At 55.0% G+C, this 26445-nt stretch overlaps 1 long non-coding RNA gene across 1 annotated transcript; it reads left to right on the forward strand.

Annotated features, from left to right (window-relative positions):
* Positions 1–25058: 25058 nt before the first annotated feature.
* On the forward strand, positions 25059–26360 carry LOC149121139 (uncharacterized). Its single transcript, XR_016224098.1, has 3 exons — positions 25059–25179; positions 25780–25941; positions 26145–26360. It is a non-coding gene; the product is annotated as an uncharacterized LOC149121139 (long non-coding RNA).
* Positions 26361–26445: the final 85 nt, after the last annotated feature.

Raw genomic sequence — 26445 nt, forward strand, 5'->3', positions numbered from 1 at the left:
GTGCCGACCCCCCAAGTTGTATTAATTTCTGACAACAAGTGGGAGAGGAGTGCTCCATAGTCCTCCAGTTTTCTTGCAGGAATTTCAGATTCGGTAACCCCTATCAGCTAACATGCTTTTCCAAATGTCTTGTCCTATAATTCATGATAATGACCTACAAACATGGGCTACGTGACACTTCAGTCAATGACATCACAAAGATGAGGGTGGTCCTGGAGGATTATGGAGCAGGAAATTCCTATTGCCTGCTGTGTTTACCTTTTCTGTCCAGAGACAGGAATATCGGCCACACTTGTCAAGCACAGTAATAGGCCATACTGGCTTGAGGGCTGGGGGCAGTAGGCTGTGCACCACGTGGCCTGGGTGTGGGGCAGGCTGTGCCATCCTGGGTTGTGTGCGTACACTCACACTCACATGGCAACAAAGTCATCCAAAGACACTTTTCTCAGAAGGTACCCATGCGACCCCTCCGAAGGCAACCTGTGAGTGTGTATATTGCGGGAGTGTCCCAGGCGCTGCGCTATCTCAGTTCAACCCGGTCACATGGATGCCCTAGGGGAAAGACAGTATTTGCCTACCCGTCCTCAGACGGGCATCGGGTCACCCTGCATCACCACCGAAGTTTAGCTAGATCCCTTGGAACGTTTTCTTCTGAACCTGCAGTCTTGGACCCCGGTGTGGGGTTTCAGCCTGTTGGTGCTGACGCCGTGCAACTCCTGTTGCCTGCAGTTAAAAGGAGGCGTCGGCTTCTCGTGTGAACCTGCGATGAAGCTGGGATTATGCTGTTAAATCCCCACTTCAGAACCACCAGCCGTCCACCCGCAAGCGCTGCCACACACAGTGTCCGCACCTGGCCTCCTCCGGTGCAGGAGTGGCACCTTGTCGCTGCTCGCCGAGGGGCACACCTGGCTGAAGAACAATTGCCGTCTTAATGATGGGTGCATCGAGGCTTAGCACCTGCAAACGAAAGAGCCCCCGGCAGCGACAGGCCAGAGGGCGCGTGGAGCCTGTTCAGCAGAGATCATGCTAGATTACAGTCTGACTCACGTGACAATGTTTCTTTGATCAGTGTGGTAGGGAAAATACTGACCTTAGTAGAAAAGGATGTCTAAACGTATTCGTAATTAGAAGATTGCTTGTAAATTCTGAAATTGCCAAGGCAGGTTTTTATCTACAGAATGACAGTTTCACCTGGCTGCACCGAATCATGCTACCTCTTACCCTCGAAGAATAAGCGCTTAGTGGCAGCTTTCCGAGTGGAAATGATGGAATTTTCCATCTACTGAACTGATTTATACTTCTCTAATAATTTCTTTTTGGCCCAAGGAGGGGAGGGGAGAGGAGAGGAGGGGAGAGGAGGGAAGAGGGGAGGGGAGAGGAGGGAAGAGGGGAGGGGAGGGAGGGGAAGGGAGGGGAGGGGAGGGGAGGGGAGAAGCCAGCTTGCACTCCTGGACATTCAGGGGAAGTGAGGATCTTAGGTCAGCCACCCCCAGCATGCACGCAGCGCTGGCTGGGCGGCAGTTTCTAAGACAGCTCATTCCTTCCACAGTCAACTCAAAGTGTTTCCTCTCACTGAGCAACACGCGGCCTCCCTAAAATTTCAGCCCCCTGTTTGTCACCTCGAAATCAAGTAGGTGAAATGTCAGCCTCTTCCAAGAAAAGATCTTCACGTGTTTCCAGACACGTGCCCTTGCCACCTGCCCTGCGACAGTTTCCATCCCTGCCTTCCTGTTGTGTCTTCTTGGCGAGCTCGGGGTTAAAGGAGGACTCTTCCTTCTCTACGGCTGAGGCCTCGACCCACGGGAAGGCACTGCTTTCTCTGCGTGGGTAAAACCCGAGCTCCTCCCGGTGCGCGTCCATCAGGGAACAGAATCTGTGCACTCGAAACCAACTGCCGGAAACAAAGGGGTCGTTCTCAAGGTCCCAGGCGGTGAGAACGTGTGTCACCAAGTGCCAGAAACCGAGTGTGGAGGAGCGTCTTCATATGCAGCCAAACGGGGAGCGAGCAAGTTGGCTTCACTTCCGAAAGCTCGGTGGTGTGCACGCCGATGGCACAACCTTCCCAGTTCTGGGCCCCGCCTCTACTGCTATTCCTTAATGGCTTCCTTTGATTCAACTTCTTCCACTTGAATAATCCGTGTGCCGAGGAAACCGCATCAGTGTAGATGTAGAGCCGTTGTCCTTTGTCACGGAAGTGGTCCCCTGCGCCTATGCTGCAGTAATGCACCCTGGTTTTAAGCAAACTCCTGAAAACATCCCAAGGATCCTACAGGCCACTCTGGATAGTGCTTTTTGGACAAGACTGCACGGACGATAGCGTTCCTGTGACCTGGGGATACAAGAACCTCGTTCTTAGAAATTATCCCTGGGTTGGCCAGCGCCGCTGCGGCGCCGGCACCCCGGGTTCTAGTCCCGGTCGGGGCGCCAGATTCTGTCCCGGTTGCCCCTCTTCCAGGCCAGCTCTCTGCTGTGGCCAGTGCAGTGGAGGATGGCCCAGGTGCTTGGGCCCTGCACCCCATGGGAGACCAGGAGAAGCACCTGGCTCCTGGCTTTGGATCAGGGCAGTGCACCGGCCGTAGCGGCCATTTGGAGGGTGAACCAAAGGCAAAGGAAGACCTTTCTCTCTGTCTGTCTGTCTGTCTCTCTCTCTCTCTCTCTCTCTCACTGTCTAACTCTACCTGTCAAAAAAAGAAAGAAAGAAAGAAAGAAAGAAAGAAAGAAAGAAAGAAAGAAAGAAAGAAAGAAAGAAAGAAAGAAAGAAAGAAAGAAAGAAACTATCCCTGGATCAACAGCAGCTTCCAACTCAAGCAGAAAATGTAGAAAATTAATTTCATGATTACCTAATGATAAGAAAAGCCAGCACCTGTCCTGTGCCTGTGTGCTTTTCATATTCTTTTATTATTTCCTAGCTCCTACAGTAAATAGTACAGAAAAGTTGACTCCTACAAACCAATGTTCCTGGGGAAGAAAAAACAGACTGGGCCTGTGGCACAAGGCACTAAACGACAAGGAAATTGAAGTTCTAGGAAGTTTCACTGTGGATCAGCGAGGCCAGAGACCCAAGACAAAAGAACCCATCTGGCTATCGGGGTTCTGATAAAGGGAGGCGTTCATGTGAAAGGCGTTGCCTTATGAACCCTCATCTCCTTCCTCCAGAGCTCTCTATCCCAAGAATGAACACACACACGCACACACACACGCATACGCATGCGCACACACACGCACACGCACACACGCATTACACGCATGTGCGGACTGAAAGCAGAGGACTCCCCAAGGTTGTGGACATCCGTGATACTGTGCTGCGTAGAAAACCTCTCACACCCGCTCCCTGGCCTGTTCTGTTTGCATTGCACGCTGCTGCGCTTTCCTGCCCGTCTGGGAGCAGTGGGCGGCCTTGGAAAAGACATCCTGGGGTGCAGGTGTGGGGGCAGGTGTGGGAGCAGCGGTTAAGACAGCACTTGGGACACCTGCTGCTTGTATGAGGGGACCTGGGTCCCAGCCCTGGCTCTGCTTCCAGTTCCATTTTCCTGCTACTGCACAGCCTGGGAGGTAGCAGCGATGGCTCCAGCACCCTTGCCCCTGCCCACTCATGGCGGAGATGCAAACTGAGTCCCAGGTTCCTGGCTCTGGGCTGGCCCAGCCCTGGCTCTTGCAGGTATTTAGAAACTGATTCTGCAGATGGGATCTCTGGTTCTGTCTCTCTGCCTCTCAAATAAATCATTTTTTTTAAACAATCCCCCCTGTTTGAGTCTCAGTTGTTATCCAGAGCCACTGAGCTTTCCTGGCCTCTTCTATGTGTGCTCTGGCAGCTCTTCCTCCTCCTCTTCCCCCTCCTCCTCCCTCTCCCTCTGCTCCTCCTCCTCCCCCTCCCTCTGCTCCTCCTCCTTCTCCTCCTCCTCCTCCTCCTCCTCCTCCTCCTCCTCCTCCTCCTCCATGAAGCAGTCACATGTTAGGCTGGTCCAGGTGGGTGGCTCCCCAATCGGATGTGAGAATTTCTCCTGGGAGGTGGCCTGGACCCCGGCCAAGCGGAATCAGAGGCTACCAAGGGAGCACCTAGGAACTGAGCACCCCACAGTTTGACAGCCAGCCCCTGGATTCGATGCCTTCATTCTGCAAAGGGGGAGACTGAGGCCCCAAGAAGAGAAGTGAGAGGCTCCCCTGGGACCGAGCAGTCTCGCAGCCAGGACTGGCATTGCTCTTCACTGGCCCTCCTGGGGAGAGCAGAGCCTCTGGGTTAATATTAAGAACGCATGTTCAAGCCTGGCCAGACTGGAATTTGCCAAGAATTCAACATCCTTCGCCACGTGCTGCTGCTCAATTTCCCATCATGCCAAGTCCCCATCAAGCTGGGGACTTTTGGCTTACAGCAGAATCCCTCTGATCTCACCCCAAATTGCAGGCAACAGCACTGTTAGCTGTCTGACCATTGCCAGTGGCACCAGATGTCCAAAACCAGTTCCCCGGGGGCCTAGAGTTTGATATGCTCCCCAAAAGCAAAACTAGTGCAACCCAGCACCTCAGGGATGAAATGAGCCTCGCGAGGGAGGGGAGGCAGCAGTGAGCGGTGGTTAAGAACAAAGGTTTGTAGCACAGTTCGGGGTTGAGTCTGCTTTTGTCACTTGAGCTTTCGCATCTGCACAGTAGAGGGGAAAATAGTATCAGTGTCCCAGGCTGATTGAAAAAGAAAACGAGGTTGTGTGAAAAGGCCCCTGTCCGTGCCTCCTACACACAAACACTCAGCGACTCGTAGCTGGAACTGCCGTTGGAGCTGTTGTTGGTGATGAAAGTGATGAGCACAATCATGAGACAGAACCCGGCCAGACGCTTAAAACATCCCTGCCCGCTCATTGGTTGCGTTCAAATTTAGCCAGCAAAGGCGTAACTTAATCAACTGCCGTATAACACCAGCTGAAGCTGTACTGGGCTAACAGGACAGACAGGCAGCTTGGAGTTAAGAGAAAGGAAGCCACTCTTTAACACTTTAACAAATCGTTGTTGAATTCCTACAAGGTGCCAGGCTCTGGGTAAACTGCTTTGCCCACATTATCTCACTTAACTCTACCCACAACCTCCCGGGAGCTATATAGTTAGGAATAGCTTGGGGGCCGGTGCTGTGGAGCAGTGGGTTAATGCCCTGGCCTGAAGCACCCGCATCCCATGTGGGCGCCAGTTTGAGACCCAGCTGCTCCACTTCCGATCCAGCTGTGGCTGGATCTCTGCTGTGGCCTGGGAAAGCAGGAGAAGATGGCCCAAGTCCTTGGGCCCCTGCACCTGCATGAGAGACCTGGAAGAATCTCCTGGCTCCTGGCTTCGGATCAGAGCAGCTCTGGCCATTGTGGCCAACTGGAGAGGAACAAGCGGATGGAAGACCTTTCTCTCTCTCTCTCTTTCTCTCTCTCTCTCTCATTTCTCTGCATAACTCTGACTTGCACATAAATAAATAAATCTTAAAAAAAAAAGGAATAGCTCATCTCCATTTTACAGATGGAGAAACCAAGGTGGAGGTGAGATAACTTGCCTGGGTTATTCATTTGCAGTGGACTGGGGCTATGGGGGCCAGATCCTCCCACCTGTGAGATGCAAACTCAAACTGCCAGCCAAGGGCCCCTGTCTCTTCTGCAAATCCTGAGGTGCACGGACACTCTTCTCATAACCCCTCCAAATCGTCCAGTGACTTCTCTCAGAGGCTGAAGCACTGAGAAGCAGATCCTTCTCTTCACAGAGCAATGATAAAGGCCGACGCGATCATGGTCCGGGTGAGGCCATTTGTCCGGATGGAAACACCCGGTGCTGTAACGGCAGCACAGTTCTCATGTAGCCCTCCGCACAAAGCAGCTCTCACGGGTCCTGCCCCCAGGATGGGGCGGGCAAGTGGAAGAGCAGGTGGAGGGCCCAGCGGTGCTCCTATCTGTCCTGACGCCTCGACAGCAGCACCCGCCTGTGAAGCAAAGTGGGGGCGAGGGCGCGGGAGGCTCCTGGTGAATGCAAGCTGATTTGCTGTTGCCTTCAGCCAGGCCAAGGCCCAGAGTGGGACCTGCGTGGCTCTTCTTGAAGACTAGACTTGTACAACATTTTTCTCATTCCCATCACCTCTTTGAATGGAAGTTTTGTGGCCTGCATTGTGGTGCTGTGAGCTAAGCCGCTGTCTGCAGCGCCGGCATCCCATATAGCTGCTAGTTCAAGTCCTGGCTAATCCACTTCTGATCCTGCTCCTTGCTAATGGCCTGGGAAGGCAGTGGAGGATGGCCCGAGTGCTTGGGTCCCTGCCACCCACGTGGGAGACCCAGATGAAGTTCCTGGCTCCTGGCTTCAGCCTGGCCCAGTGCTGGCTATTGTGACCATCTGGGGAGTGAACCAGCAGGTGGAACATCTCTCTCTCTCTCTCTCTCTTTCTCTCTGTAACTCTTTCAAAATAAATAAATCTTCTTTTTTTTTTTTTTTTTTGACAGGCAGAGTGGACAGTGAGAGAGAAAGACAGAGAGAAAGGTCTTCCTTTGCCATTGGTTCACCCTCCAATGGCCGCTGCGGCGACGCACCGCGCTGATCCGATGGCAGGAGCCAGGTACTTCTCCTGGTCTCCCATGGGGTGCAGGGCCCAAGCACTTGGGCCATCCTCCACTGCACTCTCTGGCCACAGCAGAGAGCTGGCCTGGAAGAGGGGCGACCGGGACAGAATCCGGCACCCCGACCGGGACTAGAACCCGGTGTGCCAGCGCCGCTAGGTGGAGGATTAGCCTAATGAGCCGCGGCGCCGGCTGTAAATAAATCTTTAAAAAAAATCTAGGAGATCAGTTTGGGGCAGGTATTTAGTCTAGTGGCTATGATGCTGACTGGGACGTCCACTTCCCAACTTCCCATATCGGAATGCCTGGCTTCTTATTGTTGCGGCTTCCTGCTAGCGTGCAGTCTGGGAGGCAGAAGGGATGACCACATGGCTGGGTCTCTGCATCCACATGGGAGACCTGGATGGAGCTTCCAGCTCCCAGCTTTCGCCTGACGGAACCCTGGCCACTGCGGGCACTTGGGGAGTGAACCAGCAGATGGGCGTTCTCTCTGTCTCTCTACCTCTCAGATAAATAACAATTTTTCCAAAGATAAGCTTATTTTGATACAAAAAAAATTGTATCAGAGCTCTTCAACAAATTCATGGGAAACACAGATTATGGGGTTAAAAAAAAAACTTGCATGGGTTTGAAAATTTTCTGCACTAAAATGAGCTTTTCTATGAATTCCATTTTCCAGACTTTCGGAAGTACAAGATCTGGTGTGCCGTGGCGCCTGTCTGGTAGAGCAAATGTCACTCAAAAGGACCACAGTCCAGCATTTGCTAAGTGCCCAGGAATGAAAACCTTTGCTCCAATGCGCCCTAGAAACACTGAATGCAGGGAGCTCCTCGTGGACTCCTGGGGACAGCAGGAACCATTTGGCAGGGTCCAGGTCCAGGCCAGGGCGAGGGGTAAGGACCCACAGGCCAGCTGGAGGGAGTTGTTTTAGCCCCAATCTAAAGCCAGCCCACCTCCCCTGAGGGCCCCCAGGGGCGGACAGAGCCCAGATAAGATGGGTGAACCCCTTGGCTTGATGTGTGAAAGGAGCAGACCAAAGTTCTAGCCACAGGAAGTTGGTTAAGTAGATGATGATACTGAAGGTATTTTGTGCATTAATGATAGGAAGACTGTGTGGCAACACGGGGCGGTGAGAAGGCCGCCAGGTGAGGTTGCTTCAAAAAGTATTTGTGTATCGGATCATTGCCCGTAGGTGAAATATGCATCAGACGAGGAGAGAAGGTGGAAACCAGGCCGGGCTGTTCGGTGGTGAGAGTTTGGGTAACTTTCCTCCTTTCTTTATGCTTTTTTTCTAAATTGGGCTTAATTCAACAAGCCAGTTTTTTTGTTTGTTTGTTTGTTTGTTTGTTTTTGACAGGCAGAGTGGATAGTGAGAGAGAAAGAGATAGAGAGAAAGGTCTTCCTTTGCCTTTGGTTCACCCTCCAATGGCCGCCACGGCCGGCGTGCTGTGGCCGCTGCACCGCGCTGATCCGAAGGCAGGAGCCAGGTGCTTATCCTGGTCTCCCATGCGGGTGCAGGGCCCAAGCACTTAGGCCATCCTCCACTGCACACACTGCAGAGAGCTGGCCTGGAAGAGGGGCAACCGGGACAGAATCCAGCTCCCCGACCAGGACTAGAACCCGGTATGCTGGCGCTGCAAGGCGGAGGATTAGCCTAGTGAGCTGCAGCACCGGCATCAACAAGCCGTTTTATAATAAATAAGGGTATACATCTTCAGTGTTGTCAAGTTCATGTTATTAAGTTCAAACGAGATGCTACTTAAAAATACAGCGTAGAAAAAAAAAATAAGCAAACGCTGCCATGAATTAGACCTGCGACAAAGACAGCAGTCCTGGATTAACCACACTGGAGATCACCCAGCTCGAGAAAGAAAGAAACTTCGCACCATCCAGCCGTGAGCTTCCGTGGTTCTGCCTCCTCCCACCCTGCCGTGGGCCGGTGGTGGTGCAACAGTGATGGAGCAGCCCGGCCTGAGATGACTCCACCACCCAGCAAGGCCAGGCGAGCTGTTGCCTGGGGTGGCTGTGTCCCCACCACAGCTGATCTTTGCAGACAGAGCGCCAGGCTGCTCTCAGAGTCAGCAGCCCAGCAGGCCAGCGGCAGCTTCCCACAGCCTGCACCTGGGCACCGGCGCCACTGCCCGGTGACCTGGGGTGGAAGTCCGGCTACCGAGGGCCCAGCTCCCCAGGATCAGGGGTGACCCGGAGCCCGGCCCACGCCCCCTCGTGTTCTTTAGCAAAAGTTTGAGGTTGTGTACAGTTTCAAATTTGTCCAGTTTCGAAACTCTAGGGCTGCCAGCGAAATCAAAACACATGAAGTTTCCCGCCCAGGGCCTGTCCAGGTGCTCAAGGCCCCTGCAGGGGAAGGCCAGCCTTGCTGGAGAAGGAAGTGGCCTTGAACTTGGAGGAAGTTTGCAAGGTTGCCGTGTCCACTCTGTGGCGAGCTTTGTCCATGTGGAAACACATCTGTGGTCACATCTGCCCCACTGCTTTGCCCCTTGGCCTTCGGCCCTGGCCCTACCCCAGCGACACAGAAGGAGCCGGAATGGCCTTGGGCCAAACCCTCTGGCCTCGCCCTGAAACCTGACCCAGGGACATGGGACCTTGCCTCCAGGAGCCAGGCTGCTGGAGACAGAAGAAGAGGCACACTCAAAGCCTTGGGCAGGTGTCCTGGGCGTGGCCCTGTAGGGCAGGAACCTTCGGAGGAGGGAAGATGAGCCCCAGGAAGCCAGGACCAGGAGGGCTCCAAGCAAGTGTGGGCCAGCCTCAGAGGGCGGGGCTGATGGAGGGCAGGGAGCTGTGGGCGGGATCACAGAGGCTGGGCCAGGGGAGTACACAGCCAAGATGGGAAGCTAGACACCCCGGTTCTGGTTCCCAGCCAAGGGTGCACCTCAGATTCAGCTGGGACGTTCTGAGAGGCCGAGGCAGAGCCCTGCGTACCTGGACCCTGTTAGCAGTTCCTTTTCAGCTGTGCTAGAATGCCCATGGCCCCGAACTTGATCTCTGTCCAACAAAGTGAGGAACACCCCTCCCCTCTTACCAATCCCGAACCCCAGCTTCTCCTCCAGCCTCAGGTTCCCAACCCCTAACCAGGCCGAAACCCACAGGTGGCAGCAGGAGAGGGCCACCATGATGTCCCCTCCCCAGCCAGCTCCCTGATCCTCAGTCCAGCCAAGCCACACCGCAGTCTTTCCCAAAGGGCAACGGGAAGAATGACTTGAATTCCGGGGCCCATCCCGATTCCAAACACACAAACAAGGGCCCCGAGCCCTTGACCCTCTCACTTGCCCCAGCATGAGTTGCCGATTTCCACGGCACAGTGGGCAGCCGTCAGCGCGGGGGCTTGCCTTGAGCTGGGGGAGCCTGCCCTCGGGCTTGGCCTCGGAGCTCTCGCGGGCAGCTGCGGGGTCCAAGCCCTCGGCCCCCGCCCCTTCGCCCTTCCGCTGGGCCCTTGTGCTGCATTTGGTCTGCACCAAAAGTCTGCGACCTCTGGGAGCACAGGAGCTCCAGCCCAGTCGGCGCCTCCTCCTGGCCCAGTGCTTGTACAACGAGGTTGGAGACACGCCTCCCGGGCTCAGGGACCACGTGCGTGTCCTGGCAACAGACACGGTCATCAAAGTCCTCAAAGGCCTACAGCATTAGGGGTGGGGAATCCCCAGCAGCCAGGAGGGTCCCACGGGTGGGCGACATCAGCAGACAGTGACTCGTGTCTTGGGGAGTCCAGCTCCTCCACCTTCCACGGCCAAAGGGCTCCACGCAGAGGAGAGCCGGCCTGGTCCCCGCCACACAGCCCTGTCTCTGCCCGGTCCAGGTCAGCCTCAGCCAGCTGTCCCGAAGACACTCAGCGCTGCTCCGGAATGATTCTCCTAGAGATTCACTCCCTTCTCCCGGGGCAGCGGGTCCCCAGGCCTTGCCTCAGCCCCAGGGATGCCCCCTCCGCACAGAAGGGTGGCACTGGGGCAGCTCAGAGTTCTGCCTCCCACCTGGGGCAGCTCTGAGAACCAAATGAGGCCACGCAGGGATGGGAACCGGCTGCCAAAAGTCCGCCCTGCCCTTCTACCCAAGGGGCTTTTTGAATGTTGCTGCAGGGCCAGAGGTGCTGTAAGAAAAGTCTCCCCTCCTGTTTTCACTTCCTCTCCTCTCTCTCTCAACCCCGGGAAGGGGAAAATCCTAACCAAGATTAGATGACGTGTGAAAGGGACTAAAACAACATCTCCTGGCTGCAGTTGAACAGCCTCTCTCGCAGCCGCCACGTAACAGGGTTCTGATGGCCCCAACCACAGGCCAGGACGTATCACTGGGTCAGAACAAACTGTGGGTGGAAGAGACCTCGCCAGCCCTCCGGTCCAAGGTGCCACCACCGTGTCACCCTGTCAAAGGACCTCCAGCTGGGACGGGTGAGCGGTGAGCACCAGCACCACAAGGCGGCCCTGCTGGCAACACAGACTCAGAGTCACGCCCCACCCCGCTGGTCCTCACTGGGGGCAGTGGTGATATTTCAAGGCACACAGAACCCAGGGAAGCTCCAATCCTGCCCAGCCCACTCCATTTCTCATAACAAGCTCCCAGGGGAGCCAGACCAAGGAACGGATGGAGGCAGGTGGGCACCAACGCAGCCACATGGGACTCCAGGTACCACCGTGGTTCCAGCTGTACCAGCCCCAGGGAGGCTGCCAAGCCCTGGGAAGTTCCCATCTGTGCTGCTCACTCACTACAGGGCCATTTCTGGGGTGAGAGAGGGGCAGGTGCAGAGCGTGAATGGGGGGCTAGCAGGCCCCAGCACCCAGTCCCACACTGGCTGCTCACCCCTACCCTGGCCCACCCCAATGAATACCGACCCTGACATCCAAAGATGCCACCCAAGCAGACCCCCCTCGGCGGCGACCCCTTCACCAACTTCTCCACCTCCTGTCTTCTCCCTGAGGGTGTGGTCCCAAGCTGAGTCACCGTGGGCTCCCCAGAGCATGGTTCATGGTGGGTGTTGAGTAAATCCTGACATTTATCTTTGTGTCCCCAGGGTTGATACACACAGCTTATTACAGACTAGGGGCTGGGCCAGTACTCCTTGAATGGGTGGGTGGACCGATGCCAGGGCGGTCACAGGGCCAGCATAGGCCAGACATGAAGATGGGTGCCCTATCTGACATCACTCATGCTGGCTCCAGGGCCTCCTGGCCACACAGCCGTTGCCCTGGGAGGACCAGCTGCACCCAACATCCAGCAGACACCTCCTGAGTGCTGGGGACACATCATGGCACAGAACACAAAGGCCCCTGCCCCAGGCACTTTACGGGGGTGGGGGGGTGAGGCACCTGTGTCTTTGATGTGGGAAAAGGACATTCCTTCATTCCTTTCCTTCACACCTCCTCCTTGCCCACCCCAGGCCCCTGGCTCCAGCACCTCAGGGTGCTAGGACATACCACTCCCTCCCAAGAGAAGCTGGTTCCCCAGGAAGGACTGGAGACCAGGCCACCAGGTCACCTGTCCGTCACCAGGGACAGCTTGAGGGGCAGGGTCCTTTGGCTCCTTCGTCCTCAGACCTCACCCTGCCCTGGACCTCCTCACCCTGCCCTGGACCTTCCATCTTCATTAAAGTGACTTCAGTGGAGCCGCCCTTCCCGACTGGGTGACACGGAAGTGTCGTCACAGCCACCCTCGCCCTGGGCATCCAACACTGGGCCTCAGGCGGCGTTGTCACCCCTCTCCCCCTCGGGTGCGTGGCTTGCTCCTCTGGCTACCTGGTTTCCTGGCCAGGAGCCTGCTGGTTCCCCCACCAGTTTTGCCCACGCATCGGAGCGGGCGCTGCCGACCTCCAGGGCAGCTGTCTGCTGGGAGGTGGGTGCTCTCTCAGCAGCGCTGGGTGGCGTGACTGTCTCACTCGGGCCTCGGGGCGGATGGGCAGCCACAGGCTGGGAAAACCTCGCTCGTGCACAATGAGACCTGGCCAAGGCAGTTTCCTACAGAGCCAGGGACACATCACAGTCTCAATGAAGACTCATTAATTTGAAATATATATATACATATGTGTATATATGTGTGTGTATATATATATATATAATGCACCAGAGAACTCCATATATTTAAAGTAATCGTATGGTGGATTATTGAAAGTGAAAAATCCTTTTTTCTTTTTTTCACAGCACGTGACTGATCTGGGATGAAGTGAGTTGCATCCGTCTGGGTTAACGTTCTCTGCCTCCTCGCTCAAGCTGAGAAGCTGACGGCTCCATCACCCTATTTATTTTTTTAAGTTTTTATTTAATGAGGGCGTTTTTTCATAGATGCAACTTTAGGAATACAGCAGTTCTTTCCCTCATAGCCCCCCCCCCAACTCCCCTCCCATCTCCCTCTCCCTCTCCCATCTCCTTCTTCATTGTGGTTCATTTTTAGTTTGACTTTATATACAGAGGACTAACTCCATGCTAAGCACAGACTTCAACAGTTTGCACCCACGCACACACACAACATATAGAGCACAGTTTAGGAACAAAATTTGCAGTCAATTCTCATAGTACAACTCCTTAGGGACGGAGGTCCTACATGGGGAGTAAGTGCACAGTGACTTCGGTTGTTCCTTTAACAACTAACACTCATGACGTCAGTGATCACCCGAGGCTATTGCCATGGGCTGCCAAGGCTATGGATGCCTTCTGTGCCCATAGACTCCATTGGTATTTGGACACGGCCATAAGTAAACTGGCTGTTTTCTCCTCCCTTCAGAGAAGAGTACATCCTTCTTTGATGACCCTTTCTTTCCACTGAGGTCTCACAGAGATCCTCAGTCCATCACCCTTTGCGTCGGCACAGCAGGAGGGAGCGCAGTCCACTGGACAGGCTGACAATTCTGCATTCCCTGGGGACTTTAAGGGATAGTGTTGGCAAGCAAAGCTGCTGTACCGCCTGCGTTTCACAGTCACTAAGTCGTGTTCTCGTCATTCTTTCGAGGCTTCTGCCAGTACTTTGTACTCAGCAGGCCCGCCCTTTTCCTTTTTTTTTTTTTAAGTATAGATTGATTTTTCTAAATGCCAGAAAGTTGCAGAAAAAATGGTTAATAATGACTTATTAAATTCTTTGAAAGAAATATAAGCTACTACACTTCATTTACTACATACCGGAATTGAAGTTATAAGGCTACCTGGTGATAATATAATTATCTCTGGGTGTTTCCTTTGTTCTCGTCATCACCAGCAAGGTTTTTTTGTTTATTTTTTTGTCTGTACTGTATTAGGCCATGAATATCTCAGGGGGGGTGGCTAACAGGAAAGCTTCCTTCACTTTCAGGAACAAAGCAAGGAAGGAAATAATACCTGCAGGAACCATGTGTCACAGACAAGGGGCTTATCTTATTTTCACTATACGTTGTACTTTTCCTAGGTAATTTATAATTTATAAACAAGACCCAATCCTTTCTATAATTAATGGCTCTAAGTTGGTGGCTTCCCTATAGTACACTAAAGTATCTTTCTTTTCTTTTCTTTTTTTTCATTTCCAGTTGAACTTTAATTTTGCTTAAATTTTCTCCTGACAAGTCTCCAAAGGCATTCTTAAGTGACACGGCATAACGCGGGCAGATGACTCATGTGTGGCCTGAGGCTACCACAGATGGCCTCCTGGTCTCAGGGTGAGTTTTACAGGAATCGATAGCTCACACAATACTGCTTTCCGGCAGCTCCTGTGCAGGAGAGCTTAGAGGCGTGAGTGGCTGGAGAACTCGGGCTGGAGGTGTCCTCAGCTGTGCCTTTTGGAAACGTGGGGTGGGAAGGCCGCGCCATGGTGCCACTATGGCCGCTGTGGCCGGGTACAGGGTGTTCCTTCAGCTTCCAGAAGCCAGCTGAGACCGCAGGCGCGGGAGGCAGCAGCCATGCCCTCCGGGAGAGGAGTCCGTGGTGTGTTGACCCGACTCAGGCACAGAGCTCTCCCTGAGGCTCCCGAGGGCTGACCCGGCCTCCTGGATTCCTGTGTGAGGACTGGGTACTCCTTAAGCTGGGGCTGTTGCCGCCCTTTTCCTTATTATAATGCCCACTGATGAAGTCGTTGCCCGAAGCCAGCCATCATCACAAACACGAGTGTCTCAAGAGGAGCCGCAGAAGGTGGCCTCTCTCCTCGTGCAGCTGGGAATGCAGCCGAGCCACTCTGCATTAGAAAATAACAGTTCTGGGGCCGGTGCTGTGGCGTAATGATAAAGCCGCAGCCTGCAGTGCCGGCATCCCATATGGGTGCCGGTTTGAGTCCTAGCTACTCCACTTCCAAACCAGCTCCCTGATGACGGCCTGCGAAAGCAGTAGAGGATGGCCCAAGTCCTTGGGCCCATGCACCTGCATGGGAGACCCTGGTTCCTGGCTTCAGATCAGCCCAGCTCTGGTTGTTGCAGCCATCTGGGGAATGAACCAGTAGATGGAAGACCTCTCTCTCTCTCTGCCTCTACCGGTCTGTTACTCTGACTTTAAATAAATAAATAAATCTTTTTTTTAAAAAAATAACAGCTCACAGAATCAGACTCCGTAAGGGGTCTAGCTGAACACCTTTGTGAGAACACACCCCTTGCTCTTCTGGGCAAGAACATCCAGTTCTATTCCCATCTGGTCTTTGTTTATCTTTTTCTTTCTTTTTTAAAAATTTTCTTTATTTATTTAGTTGAAAGAGTTACAGAAAGAAAGGGAGAGACAGAGAGAGCTCTTTCATCTGCTGATTCACTCCCCAAATGGCTGCAATTATCAGGGCTGGGTCAGGCTGAAGCCAGGAGCCTAGAACTCCATCCAGGTCTCACAGTCAGGCGGCAGGGGCGCAAGCACTCAGGCCACCCTCTGCTGCTTTCCCAGGCGCATTAGCAGGAAGCTGGATCCAAAGTGGAGCAGCCGGGACTCGAACAGGTGTTCATATGGGAGGTGGCTTACCCCCTACAAGGTTGTGCCACAGTGCTGGCCTCCCAGCTGAGCTTGATTGAATAAACCCTCCCCTGCGTGCAGTCATTCAACAAAAGACGCTGATGAGACTCAAGGCTTTAAAAAGTGGTTGCCTAGGACAGGAACCCCCAATAAGACCCTCGACCGCCCAGGTTTTCTCCTTAGAGAAGGGGCAGTCTTGGACACAGCGCTGTCACCCGCAGGTCTGCATTCCTAGGCTGTCTCGTGAGATGCTTCTGCTAGGTCACAAGCACCGCGGGCACTGTTCTCTTCTTCCACTCACACAGCTCGGCACACGCGCCCTCAGACTCCGCAGCTTTTTTGTTGTTGTTGTTGTTTGTTTGTTTGTTTTACAGGCAGAGTGGACAGTGAGAGAGAGAGACAGAGAGAAAGGTCTTCCTTTGCCTTTGGTTCACCCTCCAATGGCCGCCACGGCCGGCACGCTGCGGCCGGCACATCGCGCTGATCCGAAGCCAGGAGCCAGGTGCTTCTCCTGGTCTCCCATGGGGTGCAGGGCCCAAGCACCTGGGCCATCCTCCACTGCACTCCCGGGCCACAGCAGAGAGCTGGCCTGGAAGAGGGGCAACCGGGACAGAATCCGGCGCCCCAACCGGGACTAGAACCCGGTGTGCCTGCGCCGCAAGGCGGAGGATTAGCCTAGTGAGCCCCGGCGTCGGCCTCCGCAGCTTTCTAAACACAATGTGACAGGCTCAGTGAGCAGAGGCAAGCCGCTCTCTCCCAGGGATTCCGCTGTGCCTGTCTGCTCCCTCCCTGCTCTCCGGGCTGTCCCGGGTGATCAATCACTCAAATCACTGATCACTGAACATCAGCATCTCAATCAAAACCGAGAGGGGTTCGCCAAGCTCCACCTCTGCCTGTCCTGGAGATCCAGAGGTCCAACGTGCATTGCGCTGCTGGCTGGCTCGTGCTTGGGACCCTGCAAGACTTATAAGCAACAGCCCAGTGTCCACCATCCCTGTTGCTGAATAAAGGTAAAAAGAGAACATCCGGCCTCACACCCCCGGCCTCCCTCCTCCACGCCAGGCTCCTGGCTCCCAGCACCGCGCCCCGTGACGGCATTTGGAAATGTGGTCTTTTAGGGGGGCATGAAGGTCAAAGAAGCTCATCTGGATGGGCCCCGGCCCACATGACTGGCGTTCTTCTAAGAGGAGGCGATTGGGAGCCAGACCACACAGACCAGACGAGGAGCCAGCGGGAAAGCGGCCGTCTGCAAGCCCAGGAGGGAACCCTCCGGAGAAACCACGGCAGCCAATGCCTCGAGCCTGGACTTCCAGCCTCCAGGACTCCGAGGAAGTGAGCTTCTGACTTTGGAAGTCTGGGGGATACGGCAGCCCAGGTAAACAGAGATACCACCCCCACAGCCTCCCAGAGCCCAGCCAAGCCCACCGGGAAACCGGCCCCCACTCCAAACCAGCCCTCCTCGCAGCTGCCGGGCCCACCTTTCCCCCTGCTGAGCATCTCAAAGACCAGATCCTGTCTCACTCCAGCCTGAAACCAGAAGAACTACTTCCTGAAGAAGCCAGTAGGGGTCAGACCAGCTAGTGTTTGACAGTGCCTGTGCTGGTGCTGGGGGGAGGGGGGAATGCAGGCAGGTTTGAGCACGTGTGTGCATAAGAGGTGTTGTGTACTGTATGTGTGCAGACGCATCTGTGTGTGTGTGTGTGTGTATTAGGGAGGGTGCGGCTGTCCCAGGACAGCACCACCTCTTACCAGCTGTGATTGTGGGGACACTCACACCTCACACCCCACACCCAAGCCCTAAGAGCCTACCAGCATTCTTGTATGTGGTTGCCATAACAACCCAGCACCAAGGCTACATATTTTTTCCTCCAGTTCTCAGGTGAGCTAGCCATCCCCCGAGAGGGTGGAGAACAAAACATCTGGTAACCACAGTAGCCAGAGAGAGTGTGTGCCTGGCACCACACTAAACACTGCGTGCCTGTTCCCATTAATCCTCAAGAGGAGCCCATGGCAGGGGGGGGATCATTACTAGACCCATTTTACAGATAAGGAAATGGAGGTTCAGAGGGGTTGCCTGAGATCACACAGCTGGAAAAGCAGGGAGCTGGGGCTGAAACCCAAGCTTGTGCATCCACACGCTGCGAACCCGTGTGCCATGCTGCCCCTCCCCCACCCCCAGGGCGAGATGGTGGTGGGCAGCAGGCAGGCCTTGCTCCAAAATCGAGAGGCTGTGTGGGTCTGCAAGGGCTTCTTGTGTCCGGGGAGAGGTGAGCCATGCCGCTCAGTCGCAGCGGAGCGGAGGGGATGGCGTGAAGCCAGCCTTGCGCGATGCTGTCGCCACACAGTGTCACCAGTCAGATTTAACTGCCCCATTCCACTGCCCACGCTCCTCGGGGCCACAGCCTGGGCAAGTCGCTGGGCCAGAGGTGCAGGGGACAGAGGGGATGAGAGAGAGGTCCCTCTCCATCGGGAGCTGGCCCCCAGGGAAGGCAGACTGCTGATAACAAGGTGACCCAAGAAGATATGAATTAATTACACTGCCACTGATGCCTGGTCCTCCCCCAGGCTTAGATGGGAAAGCCCCAGTCCCAATTCGGCCCCTAATTTCCCGAGATTTTAGGTCGCTTCCAACACATCCTGTGGCCTCAGCTTCCACACCTGGAAAGGGAGTCACTGAATCCGCACTGGAGAGTCTCCCACGGGCCACGTCCACGGATTCACACCCAACTGCCACTCTTGCAGGCCCACCCAGCGGTTCCATGCCCTCAGGATCTCTACACCTGCCACCTGAAATGAAGAAATGGCACGGACACGGCACCGCCCGCATGGGTCAGACCCAGTTGGGTCACAGCCTCCCGGTTGGGAGGCTCACCAGGGCTGGGTTTACGGCGAGAGTGCAGCGGGGCGTGGATCTCTCCTGACTGCTGTATCTCTTCCGGGACAGCCTCCCCCTGCAACAGGTGCAGTAGCAGGGAGCTGCAGGAGAAGCAGAGTAGCCAGCCGTGCAGGCAGCAGCTTATCCGGCTGCACCACAACACCATCCCCTGTATATGGTTTCTAAGTAATGGGAGAAAAATTCTATCTGCAGAGGAAAATCGTCCTTGTGGATTGAACCCTTCACCTTTCTCACTCCAGCCTCCAGGATTAGACATCCAAACACATCTTAAGAAATGTCCTCTACAGGGCTGGCATCAGGGTGCAGGTTAAGCTGCTGCCTGTGGTCGACACCTGCATTCCATGCGAGCGCTGGGGTTCGAGTCCCAGCTGCTCCACTTCCCATCCAGCTCCCTGCTAATGTATCTGGGAAAGCAGCAGAGGATGGCCCACGTGCTTGGGCCCCTGCCACCCAGTGGATAGAACTCCTGGCTCCTGGCCTTGGCCTGGCCCAGCTGTGGCCATTGTGATCACTTGGGAAGTGAAGCAGCAGACGGAAGATTCTCTCTCCCTCTCTCTCCCTCTCTCTCTCTGTCTCTCTCTGAAATTCTGCCTTTCAAATAAACAAAATAAATCTTAGAAAAAAAAAGTCCTCTACAATATGATCAATACGATCCCTTCTCAGGAAAGCAAGGGAGGAAGGGGGCTCCCCCTCCCAAAGTCTCCCCATAGGCTGCCCAAGCACACCAGGGCCCCCCGCCGCTCTCCACATCCGCTCACCCAGCACATCAAAGGGCTGGGGTTCTGGAAGAGAACTTTACCTTCCTGCCTGCTGCAGAACCCAAGAAGGCGCAATGAGAGAGAAAGGTTTCCCACACACTAGAGCCTGTGCCAGGCGAGCCTCCTCCCTGGGGCTGAGCAGGAGAACCCAGCCGGGCTGCCCTTCATTCAATGCCACAAGAAAAAGCACCCAAGGGGCCAGTGCTGTGGAGCAGTGGGTTAACACCCTGGCCTGAAGCACTAGCATCACATATGGGCGCCGGTTCGAGACCCAGCTGCTCCACTTCCCATCCAGCTCTCTGCTATGGCCTGGGAAAGCAGTAGAAGATGGCCCAAGTGCTTGGGCCTCTGCACCCACGTGGGAGACCTGGAAGAAGCTCCTGGCTCCTGGCTTCAGATCGGCACAGCTCCAGCCATTGCGGCCAATTAGGGAGTGAACCAGTGGATGGAAGACCTCTCTTTCTGTGCCTCTCCTCTCTCTGCGTAACTCTGACTTTCAAATAAATCTTTAAAAAAAAAAGTTCATAGGAAATAGCAAATGTTTATGTGGCAGATCCTGTTAGCTTCCTACTAAACAGCCGTATCTCCTTTAAAGAAGAAGAAGAAGTAGGAGGAGGAGGAGGAGGAGGAAAAAGCACCCAGGCCACTGTCACTCACTCCCGTGATACACATCGTGGCACCTGCTCAGCACAGCCTTGTGCTCTGGGATTCAAAGGCGAAGGACACAGTCCCTGCGTCCTGGAGCCCAGGTCCTAGTCGGGGAAGGAGGAGGTCTTCTTAGTTCTCTTCTTTCTCACCCCCCTCTTCCGGCTCCACCACGTCACCCTGGGATCAGGAAGGGGGACAAGCTGTGTTGAGCCAGCTTGGAAGAACCACTGGCTTGGGTGGCTGGCTGCCCTTTCAGCTAAGATCCCAGTGGAATCAGAGAAGTTTGGAGTCCGCAGCGATCTTCCAGCAGCACTGTTTAGGATCGGGCTCTGAGGAAGGGACAAGCCAGACAAAAACCAGACACAACACCGGCCCCGCTGGAGAAGAGGAAGTGATGGGAGCACAGATAAGATGCAGGCAGCAGGGCAGTGCTGAGACAGACAAGCAAGTGTCGGAGAAGGGCAACCTCAGGCCCCAGGCTCCGTGCAAGGGCCCTGGGGCCGGGTTGGGGGCTGGGAGTGGAAAGCAGCTGTCCTCTGCGGATGGGGCCGAGCAAGGGGCAGGTGGAAGGGTTGATTAAGTCTGTTAAACTCATGCAAAGCCCACCCCATCCCCAACAACAACGTGGTCACTCAAGTGCCGCCCAGTGGATTAGGAGCCAACACAGAGCCCCGGGTTCCAGTCCCGGCTCCGCACCTTGCCCGTTCTGATTCACTTTCTGCTTCCTCACATGGGAACTGAGGGACTCTGGCAGCCCTTTGCTGCGAGGATAAAACAGACAAGCGCTGTGAGGGCCTTGGTCCGCGCTTCTTAACCGCCGCCAGCGACGCGGGGTCCCGCTGATCCACCGCGCAGTATAAACGGCCTCCGCCCCACCTGGACCTCAGCCACAGCCCGGCTCCATCCTCCAGAGAAGGGAAGACGCCTGATAGACTCATATCTACAGCATCGGGGCAGAGTTCAAAGGACCAGGGAGAAGTCGAGTCTTGTGAGAGAGGAAAGAAGAAGAAAGGACTTGGAAAGGATGCCACCCACGGACAGGAACAGGCAGGGACTACCGCCTGCCCATGCGGGGACCAAGAGGGTCCAGAGGACGGAGCTCGCCAGCTGCAGTGCAGGGAGCCCCCGGAGGCACAGGCTTCAAGTGCGTGCTTGTGAAAAATACAGAGCTGCAGACCCACCCCTCCCTGAATTGGAACTTGGATGTGTTTTTTTGTTTGTTTGTTTGTTTGTTTGTTTGTTTTGGACAGGCAGAGTGGATAGTGAAAGAGAGAGAGACAGAGAGAAAGGTCTTCCTTTGCCATTGGTTCACCTCCAATGGCCGTCACGGCCGGCACGCTGCGGCTGGCGCACCGCGCTGATCCAAAGGCAGGAGCCAGGTGCTTCTCCTGGTCTCCCATGGGGTGCAGGGCCCAAGCACTTGGGCCATCCTCCACTGCACTCCCGGGCCACAGCAGAGAGCTGACCTGGAAGAGGAGCAACCAGGACAACCAGGACAGAATTCGGCGCCCCCACCGGGACTAGAACCTGGTGTGCCAGCTCCACAGGCGGAGGATTAGCCTATTGAGCCGTGGCACCGGCCAGAACTTGGATGTTCACAAGACCCCAGGTGTCCCCTGTGCTCCCCAGACTCTGAGCCACGTGCACTCAGCCCCGGGCTTCTCCATCCTGGCTGCACACCGGAATCCCAGTGCCCCGACCGTGTCCCAGAACAGCCCGAGTCATGGTCAGGTTTGCGGCTCACTGAGCACTTCCAACGTGGAGCGGGGGCTGTGAGCCCCTCTTCCCAACCAACGCCACATTCAAGCTCCAGGTCAGGAAACTAAGGCCCAGAGGGGTCCACAGGCCTCACACGGCAAATGGGGGTGCGTGGGGGTGAGTCCAGGCCCTCCGCTCCAGGGCTGTCTCTGCGGCACTTGCCTGTCCCACAGCAGAGGAAGGGGAATGGCGGGTGGTGGGGGCAGTAGCACACCTCCCTTTAGGGCTTGGCTTCTTCGTGTTTGGGTCTCAGCTCCTGGGGATGTGCGGACCTGACGCCTTTGGATGGCCTGATGGATCACCATGGGGACCGGCCTCTCCTGGTGGCAGGTGGCTGGAGCAGCCCCCACCCCCACCCCGTCATCCAGCCAGCCCAGCCCCGCCATCCCCACAGCCCCTGTGTCTTCCCAGAGCAGCCCGGGACTGTCCCCTGGCCCAGGCCCCACAGTTCTCAGAACTCAGGTGAGGTTTCTGAGCCCCACCACCTGAGCTCCCGGCTCCTCTCAGAACCGCCGGGACGGGCCCGCTCGCAAGTCAGCAACCGCGACAGTCTCGAAACCATTGGGGCTAGAAGCTTCCTCGTGACTTGTTTTTGCTCTCTTGTCAGGGTTTTGGGTGTGTGTGTGTGTGTGTGTGTGTGTGTCTTTCAAACCTCTGATTGTCTCCACGTTGTGACTTTTTCAGGGCTGTTTTTGAAGTGGCTTTTTGTTATTCTGCCTCCGCTCGCTCATTTTTCTCAGCAGCCGTGGAAAACACACGACCCGTTCTGTTCTCCAATGATCACTTGGAATCCATGTCAACAGCTCCCCTGGTGCCTGACCAGGCTGACCAGGTGGGAGGAACCCGGGCCTGCAGAGCCCTTGAAAACACACACACACAGCCCACAGCTACCCCGGGCTCCAAGAGCAGGGGGCAGACACAGGAGAGCAGTAAGAACTTTCTAGGCACACCTTAGTGCTCTACAAGGGGTCTTCCGAATGTTCATAGAAAACGAGTATCATGAAAAAAAAATGAATGATTTCAAAAAAACTTGCACCAACATACACGTGCTTCTTATTGAGTGAGAGAGAGCGCACTCACATCTGCTGGTTCGCAACAGCCAGGCCTGGGCAAAGCCAAAGCTGAGAACCAAGAACTCCATCCTGGCTCCTACGTGGGTGCAGGGCCCAGTTACTCACCCTGCCTGCAAAGATCTGTATTAGCAGGAAACCAGAGTCCGGACCCCGAGCTGGAACACGGGCATCTGAACCACCAAGCTGGCCTCCCACCCCTAAGCTTGTCTTTTGAAATCGACGGTTTCACCAGCTTTGTGAAGTGTCTGCATTTGACGGCCCCGGCGGGTCTGTTCCGCAGCCCTGGTGCGGGGAGGAATAGGGGCCTTTTCCTTCCACGCGCCCCAGGCCTGCTAAAAGGGGCACAGCAGCCTTTCTGGTCTCCTCTCCCAAGAACTGCTGGGTAGATCTTGACCTGCACTGGCCAGCGTGGTGGCCGCATTTAACCACAGGAGACTCACGAGCACCCAAGATGTGGCTCAATGGTTCATTCTACTGAGTTTTGCTTAATTGAAATGACCGCCAATGGCTAGGGCCACCGGCCATTGCACTGGACAGTGTGACTGGGGTTCTCAGATGTGGCTGCACATCCAAACCGCTCAGGGAGCTACAAGACACCGACCAGGGGCTGCCCCTGGCCATGCTCACTCCCTGCCTCTCAGGCCGAGCCGCCCAGGGATTCGGTGTCAGGCGGCCCGAGAACCTGAGCCCCAGAGGGCTCTCTGTGTCCCCCACTGCTCTTGGTTTGGACTCCATCCTACACACTGGTTTAGTCTCCACATTTTTGGAATTTGAAGACCAAAGAGTTTGCTTAGAAAATCAACTCCAGGCACTTCATTTATTTTTTTTTTTTATTTGACAGGTAGAGTTATAGAGAGAAAGAGAGAGACAGAGAGACAGAGAGAAAGGTCTTCCTTCTTTTGGTTCACTCCCCAAAGGTCGCTACGGCCGGCAAGCTGCGCCAATCCTAAGCCAGGAGCCAGGTGCTTCCTCCTGGTCTCCCATGCAGGTGCAGGGGCCATCCCCATGCAGGTGCACCTGGGCCATCCTCCACTGCCTTCCCGGGCCACAGCAGAGAGCTGGACTGGAAGAGGAGCAGCCGGGACTAGAACCTGGCACCCATATGGGATGCCGGCGCTGCAGGTGGAGGATTAACCAAGTGAGCCAGGGCGCTGGCCCCCAACTCCAGGCACTTTAAAATGTTTCTCCATGTTCTCCATGTTCATTATAGCAACTTGAGAAAAATGCAGAGAAACACAAATAAGAAAGTGAAAATTTCCTGAAATCCTACCACCAGGGGATAGAGGGTTAAAGCTTTTGGTGCATGTCTTCCTTGACATTTTCTCATGGATATATTCTTCTTTTCTAAAAATTAATTTATTTATTTGAAAGGCAGAGCAACGGGGTGGGAGGGGAATCTTCCACCTACTGGTTCACTCTCCAAATGGCCACATAGCCAAGGCTGGGCCAGGGGAATCCAGGAGTCTGGTATTCCATTTGGGTGGCAGGGGCACAAGCACTTGGGCCATCTTTCACTGCTTTCCCAGGTACATTAGCAGGAGGCTGGATCGAAAGTGGAGCAGCCAGGCCCCGAACAAGCATTTTTTTTTTTTTTTTTTGACAGGCAGAGTGAACAGTGAGAGAGAGAGACAGAGAGAAAGGTCTTCCTTTGCCGTTGGTTCACCCTCCAATGGCCGCCGCGGCCAGCGCGCTGTGGCCGGCGCACCACACTGATCCGATGGCAGGAGCCAGGTACTTCTCCTGGTCTCCCATGCGGGTGCAGGGCCCAAGCACTTGGGCCATCCTCCACTGCCTTCCCAGGCCACAGCAGAGAGCTGGCCTGGAAGAGGAGTGACCGGGACAGAGTCCGGCGCCCCGACCAGGACTAGAACCCCCTGTGCCAGCACCGCAAGGTGGAGGATTAGCCTAGTGAGCCGCAGCACCGGCCCCGAACAAGCACTCTAATATGGGATGCCGGCATCGCAGGCTGTGGCTTAGCTGACTGGGCCATAATGCCAGTCCCGGACAAATATTCTTACATCATCAATTGTAATGACTACATGCTAGTCTATCATACATACAAGCTGCACAACTTAGTTATCCCTATCATTATTACTACTCTCTCCATGTAGCCATCAATTTTAAAGACGTTGATCTGAATATAATAATAGTTATATATTTATTTTGAAAAACATTCAGTAAGGTGTTAGGAGAGAAGAGAAATCAGATCAAATGGCATCAAAGTTCTAAGATTTCTCTTGAACAGTTGCCAAGTTAGTCTCCTTGAAAAGTTTACATTCCTACCAACACAGCACATTTATGCCGGCATGAGGGATGGAACTTTTCAAATTATACAAAGTTTGGAAAAAAAAATCTTAAATCACCAATACGCAAGTCTTTGGTCCCAAGTCCAACACACGTTTACTGCGCACTGACCGCCCAAGCGCTGCCCCAGGTGCTGGCAACAAAGTACGGAGCGGAAGGGGCGGGGGAGGGCTCGGTTTAAGTCTCGGAGGAACACAGCGAGGCCGGGCAGTGCTGGGAAGGCAAGGGGCTGGTTCTGGTGCTGCCAAGCAGGAGGAACAAGTGGCTTCGGCAAAGGCCCGGAAGGTGGAGGTGCGGGGATGGGAAGGGGAGCCGTCTGCCTCCCGCAGCTGCCGCGTCTCTCAGCCCCTCTAGCTGGAGAGCCCCAGATCCATCCGGGGGCTCTCACTACAGCTGCAACCCCTCCCCCTGCTTACTTGCCTTTGGCTGGGAGGCACGCATTCCCCTTCAGAGCCTGCGCAGTCCAGGCAGAGGCAAGCCTGGTGTGCTGTATTTTTGCTGGTGAACTGAGTCCCTTTGGTAGTACTCACTCCTTTTTTAAAAGCAACATTTCAGGCCAGCGCTGTGGTATAGTGGGTAAAGCCGCCGCCTACAGTGCTGGCATCCCATATGGGTGCCGGCTGGAGTCCCAGCTGGCTCCACTTTCAATCCATCTCCCTGCTATGGCCTGGGAAAATAGTAGAAGATGGCGCAAGTGCTTGGGCCCCTGCACTCGAATGGGAGACCCGGAAGAGGCTCCTGGGTCCTGGCTTCAGATTGGCCCAGCTCCGGCTGTTGCGGCCATCTAGGGAGCAAACCAGAAGATGAAAGATCTCTCTCTCTCTCTCTCTCTCTCTGCCTCTGCCTCTCTGTAATGCTGCCTTTCAAAGAAACAAATATTTTTTTTTAAAGAGCAACATCGACTTGTCATATCATTCTGTCCATTTTATACAAAGAAGAGCTAGAGAAACCAAGTTCCAGGGGCAAAGCTCAACGCAGGCTGGATTCCCCAGGCCTCTGCTCTGCCGATATTGGGAGGACCAGGCCAGCCCTTTATAAAGCAGGAGGAAGCAGGTTCGAGTCCCAGCTGTCCTACTTAGGCCCCGGGCTGGGTCACTTCTCACTGCGCTATAAATCAGTGGGTTGTAAGAAGGGTGAGAAATTCCGTGTGGGGGAAGAGGGGAAGGCACTTGGTTAAATAGTAATAATAGTAACAGTAGCCTGTGAGTCCCATCGGTGTGGGTCCTGACCCCTCCCCCACCTGCTCTTTTTTCCAGGGTCACTGTGACCCACAAACCGAGCCCCCCGGGGCCAGCACTTCAGGAATAACGCCCGTCCCAAGACGCCCTCCCGGGGGACACTCCCCATGACATGGGTTAAGGAACTCGCCCAGCGCACTGCTGGAGGCATGACAGCCACGGGACCTCTGGAACCCACGGCCCTCCCGCCTATTCCCCAGGCCTGCACCGTAACGTCACGGCCGATGGAATCCCCCTCCCAGCCCTTGCGTCCCCCTGTCCCCTGCTCGCTGACGCATGCTGTCCCTGGAGAGTCCCCCACATCATCCGTCTGCCGAAT

This window comes from Oryctolagus cuniculus, chromosome 17 (genome assembly GCF_051225735.1).
Source record: "Oryctolagus cuniculus isolate XC-2025 breed Fujian yellow rabbit chromosome 17, ASM5122573v1, whole genome shotgun sequence".
In the NCBI taxonomy this organism is placed as follows: domain Eukaryota; kingdom Metazoa; phylum Chordata; class Mammalia; order Lagomorpha; family Leporidae; genus Oryctolagus; species Oryctolagus cuniculus.